Consider the following 6194-nt stretch of genomic DNA (forward strand, 5'->3'; position numbering starts at 1 on the left):
TTTGACAACTCTATCAAGAACATACTACATGCTTCGTTTCATAATTCATCTAGGCCTTTATGTTTATCCCCATGATTCAAGGACATTTACAGTATCCCCAGCAAACAGAGGAAATCCTAAGGACATTCGGCAACAATCCCATTAGGTACCTTAAGGGTTTCAGCTATGTGACTCACTGACTTTCTGAAAATGTTCTAGGGACATTTGTCTAGTTCCCAGGACATCACTGAGGACCATGTCAGGACTTTCCTTTTACTAGTCCTTAGGGCGTTGTGTGATGGTCCTGAGGGAACGTTCTCTGGGGGTCCTTTGTCTAGTTCCCTGTGAATTACCAGGACGTCACTGAGGACCATGTCAGGACCTTTTTAGGACATTCTCAGGACTTTCATTTTACTAGTCCTTGGGACTTTGTGTGATGGTCCCAAGGGAACGTTCTCTGTGAGACCTTTTTCTAGTCCCTGGTTTGTCCCAAGGACGTTTTTTGGACGTTCTTGGGATGTTGTGTCATGGTCCCCTGGAAGTTTTGTCTAATTTGTCCCAGGGACATCCCGAGGAAGTTTTTAGCAAGTTCTTGGGACGTTGGTCATGGTCCCCTGAACGTCCTTAGGACGTTGTGTCATGGTCCCCTGGAGGTTTTGGTCATGTGATGGTTCCAGGTGTCCCATAACATTATAAGTAAAGTAATGAAATGGTATGGGTAGTTTTAGTACACTGTTCAGCTAAAATAGTGTAATCAATGACAGTATGATTACAATTGACATGATCACTTAGTACTGACTTTTCAATATGAACCCACAACCTCTGGATTTAGGGTATGCTAATATTTCTGCTGCGCCACAAAGTTTGGAGAATCCCTTACACATTCATTACCTATAATACATCTCTGCACATAGTGAAATCGTGCCATCTGCACTGGTATTTTATTTATCCGTTAATGTGACTATTCTCATATTGATTTAATTTACTTAAAGTATTTCAACAATTTGAGTTAGGGTTTTCAGTATAGTTGTCTAATGTGGGTGGGGCATATTATTATGTTTTAATGTTACTCATGAATCCCTAAGATAAATATTATAGTTTTTCTTGAGTGTGTTTTTAACAAAGCTGATATTTACTTTGAAGTGCAAAGTGTAGGAATAGGCCTACTACAGGTGAAATGAGTCATTGCTACAGACACGGTGGCGTAGCAGGAAGATCAGAATGCTCTGAACCGAGAGGTTATGGGTTCAAATCTCAGGTGAGGACTGTAATCATGTACTGTATGCCAGTGTTTCAAATACTGTATGTAAGTTGAGAACACTGTTTTTGTGGGTCCCTAGCATTGTCAAAAGACAAAGCGCTGAGAATTGATTTGTGGTCCACCCATCAGGGCCTTGATGGGCTTGGCAACAATTACAAGGGGTGATGTGTATGAAACTAGGGTGCGTGTTCCCTGGGGAAAATGTTTCTTTGTGACCATCGGGTGACGTCCCCAGGACAACCTGGGAACTAGACAAAAACCTACTGGGGACCATGACACAACGTCCTAAAAATGTCATGGGGATGATCTAAAAACTTCCTCGGGGACGTCCTTGGGACAAACCGGGAACTAGGCAAAACCTCCAGGGAACCATGACACAATGTCCCAAGAACATCCTCAAAACGTCCTCGGGGACATCCCCAGGACAAACTAGGAACTAGACAAAACCTCCAGGGGACCATGACACAATGTGCCAAGAACGTCCTCGGGGACTACACAAAACCTCCAGGGGACCATGACACAACGTCCTGACCACTTTAGGCAACCATTTCCTAACGTTCCGGGGACTTCCTAACAACTCATTTTTGTTTGCAGGGTCTGTACTACAATATGTAAATCATATTTATTGTTTTCCCATTTAATTACAAGGTAAGTTATCTACAAGGTTACGTATAGGCTAGGGGCATTTTATGTCCAGGCGTTCTACAGTCTCCCCCACCAAGACATATGGCACAGATAACTCCCTTTTACAGTGGAGGAATAGCACCCAGATGCTGCAGTATTTATGGGTTAATCGATATGCAGTCAAGATGACACCATGTTCCTGTAACTTTCTGTCACCATGATGGCTCACTAATTTTGGAGAGGATGCTTTCCCCACCTCTGACAGTCCCTGAGATGGTTTAATTTGGCAGTAAAAATGCCAATCAGCCAGTCACTGTCGGTTACTTGTTGTTCCTCGGGAGGTCATGATGAGGGTAAATCCATGGGAGGAAATATATTCACATACTGCAGCTAGAGACACTTCTAACCCCTGACATCCCATTTTGGTTGTAATTTCATGTTGTTAAAGTGACTAGGCTGAGACTGCAGTCCCTGTGCTGTTAGAAGGGGGCATGGCCAGATCAGGAGGATTTATGCTTTAATTTGTGTGTGTGTGTGTGTGTGTGTGTGTGTGTGTGTGTGTGTGTGTGTGTGTGTGTGTGTGTGTGTGTGTGTGTGTGTGTGTGTGTGCAGCTTTTGCTGACAGGGGTCAGTACCGGTCAAAAGCACAAGGGGATCCCAAGGACCTTACCCCCCTTGAAGGATTGTCCCAAGCCAAAGGGATGGGGAAAATGAACATGGCCATGTAATCATTACCCTGGTTCCAACACTAAATACTACGTTTTGATGATGTTCTATAACTGATAGTTGAATAGTAAAAGCAGCAGTATACTTTCTGATCAATGCTTTCAAGGAAAGTGGGAGGGACATATCCACGTAATGGAAATAGGTCTACGATACCTACCCTCTAGTCTAATCACACTTGAATTACTTCACATTACAATAGGCTACCATGTACAAAATAATGTACAAAACATTTTACAAGTTGGAATCTCATTTTGGAAATTGTTGACAAGCCATTGTGAATTAAGTTTTCAAATGCACTATGATTGTTAATATCAGTATTATTATAAAAAGAGGAGCAGGCAATATTTCCACCTTTTACATCTCCACCTATATGACCTTTTGCATATCAAGCAAATTTGAACTGAAAATGTGGTTTAATTGTAGTTGTTTTATTAAAGTTAAAATAGAATACCATAGAACAGGTATTCCCAAATGGGGGTACGCCAAATAAAAATGTGATTCACATTTTAAAAAATAAAATGTTTTTTTTAAATTCCAAAAAATAAATTCTTGACATTTTCAAACAGTTCATTTAGTAAGACCCACATCCATAGAGACACATACCATACCACATACTGGTAGTACAGCACCTGTCGACGACACAAGTTGTTCTGCTTCCACGAGCACATCCAATGCTAGCATCAGTAATTCCACATTTTATTGTTAGCCCAGCTAGCATGGACACTGACAGTTGTGAATCTGATGCAGCAGAAGAGCTACTGCCCCCTTACCCGGGAAAGCACCGAACAACTGACAGGGAAGTTGGACCATCGACGAGGCGAAAATATGATGAGAACTACATTGATTTGGGGTTCACTTATATTGGGAGTAGTGCCTTTCTTCAGCCACAGTGTTATATGTGCACAAGTACTATCTTACAATTTGATGCAACCTTCACTCTTGTGTAGACAATTAGAAACGAAACATGCCAATTTGAAAAATAAGCCATGCAAGTTTTTGGAGAGAGAATTAAGACGACTTTCGAGTAGTAAGACATGTATAAAAGCTACAGATACCATTAATAAGAAGGGGCTAGAATCGTCTTATATGGTGAGCTACCGAGTGACTGGGACAGGCAAGTCACATATTATTAGGACTTAATTCTTCCTGCTGCCGCGGATATGGCTGGGACAATGCTGGAGCAAAGGCCAAAAAAACTATACAGACAATGACTTCATCAAACAACACTGTTTCACGACGCATCAGTGACATGGCAGGAGATGTTTTGAAACTATTACTGCTTCGCATACAAGCCAGATAAATCGATACGTCACAGCTGGATGAGTCAACAGACGTGGCGGGACTGGCACAGCTCCTGGTATATGTCTGTTACGTTTATGGGGGTCAATTAAGGAAGACATCCTCTTCTGCAAACCACTGGAAACCATGACAAAAGGAGAGGATATTTTTAAAGTACTGGACAGCTTTGTGATATCAAATGGACTTTGGTGGTCAAGATGTGTTGGTATTTGTACTGATGGCCCAAAAGCCATAACAGGGAGACATAGTGGAGTGGTAACGTGCATGCAAGCAGTTGCTCCTGCCGCCAACACTGCAGCATCCACGAGAGGCTCTTGCTGCCAAGGGAATGCCTGACAGCTTGAAAGACCTTTTGGACACTACAGTGAAAATGGATATTAAAGCAAGGACCCTGAATTCTCGTGTATTTTCTGCACTATGCAAGTATATGGAGAGTAAACATGTAACGCTTTTACAACATACAGAAGTGCACTGGTTATCAAGGGGCAAAGTATTGACACAATTCTTTGAATTGAGAGACTAGCTTAAAGGTTTCTTTACTGACCATATTTTTCACTTGTCTGACCGCTTGCATGATGCGGAGTTTCTCACACGATTGGCCTATCTGGGTGATGTTTTTTTCTCACATGAATTTTCTGTATCTAGGATTACAGGGACTCTCCGCAACTATATTCAATGTGCGGGACAAAATTGAGGCTATGATTAAGAAGTTGGAGCTCTTCTTTGCCTGCATTAACAAGGACAACATTGTATGATGTCTTTCCATCATTGTATGATTTTTTGTGTGCAAATGAACTCAAGCTTATGGACAATTGTCAAATGTGATATAGCGAAGCACCTGAGTGAGTTGGGTGTGCAATTACGCAGGTACTTTCCCAAAACGGATGACACAAACAACTAGATTCGTAATCTCTTTCATGCCCTGCCTCCAGTCCACTTACCGATATCTGAATAAGAGAGCCTCATCGAAATGGCATCAAGCGGTTCTGTGAAAATTGAATTTAATCAGAAGCCACTGCTAGATTTCTTGATTGGGCTGTGCTCAGAGTATCCTGCCTTGGCAAATCATGCTGTTAAGACACTGATGCCCTTTGCAACCACGTACCTATGTGAGAGGGGCTTCTCGGCCTTCACTTGCATGAAAACGAAATACAGGCATCGTATTGCGTGTATGAGGCAGGCTTACAACGATGGCAAAAAACAACATTTGAGAGTGCGCTGACCCTGGTGCTAGAGGGGTACGCAGCTGGAGGTTGAATGTTTGAAGGGGTACGGGACTATAAAAAGTTTGAGAACCACTGCTATAGAACATTATACCCTTTAATCACATAGCCCTAGACTGGACAACATATATTTCCCTATCAAAACGTAAACTATTCTTTACTTGACAAAAATATAAATACAACATGCAACAATTTCAAGGATTTTACTGAGTTACAGTCAGTCAATTGAAATAAATAATTAGGCCCTAATCTATGGATTTCACATGACTGGGCAGGGGCGCAGGTCCAACCTATCAGAATTAGTTTTCCCCCACAAAAGGGCTTTATTACAGAAATACTCCTCCGTTTCATCCGCTGTCCAGGTGACTGGTCTTAAGACGATCCCTCAAGTGAAGAAGCCGGATGTGGAGATCCTGTGCTGGCGTGGTTACAGCTGGTCTGCGGTTGTGAGGCCGGTTGGACATACTGCTAAATTCTCTAAAACGACGTTGGAAGTGGCTTATGGTAGAGAAATGAACATTCAATTCTCTGGTAACAGCTCTGGTGGACATTTGTGCAGATAGCATGCCAATTGCACACTCCCTCAAAACTTGATACATCTGTGGCATTGTGTTGTGTGACAAAACTGCACATTTTAGTGTGGTCTTTTATTGTCCCAAGCACAAGGTGCATCTATGTAATGATCTGTTTAATCAGCTTCTTGATATGCCAGGGATGGATTATCTTGGCAAAGGAGAAATGCTCACTGACAGGGATGTAAACATATTTGTGCACAAAATTGGAATGAAATAAGCTTATTGTGTGTATTTGACATTTTTGGGATCTTTTATTTCAGCTCAGCATGGGACCAACGCTTTGCATGTTGCATTTTTCAGTATAATTAGTGCTATCCGGGAACCTTGGGATGTCCCTGCCCTAAGCCTTACCCCAACCTTAACCCTTACCTTTTTAAATGTCAACTTCAATAGGGTGACGTCAGAGTTGGGCCCCCAGTGATCTCGTTTAGACTTTTACATTCTAATTACTAGTCATTTGTTGTTTTCAGTCAATAGATGTAGCCCACACATTGTTGACAGTAAAGA

This window comes from Oncorhynchus clarkii, chromosome 1, assembly GCF_045791955.1.
Source record: "Oncorhynchus clarkii lewisi isolate Uvic-CL-2024 chromosome 1, UVic_Ocla_1.0, whole genome shotgun sequence".
Taxonomy (NCBI): Eukaryota; Metazoa; Chordata; class Actinopteri; order Salmoniformes; family Salmonidae; genus Oncorhynchus; species Oncorhynchus clarkii.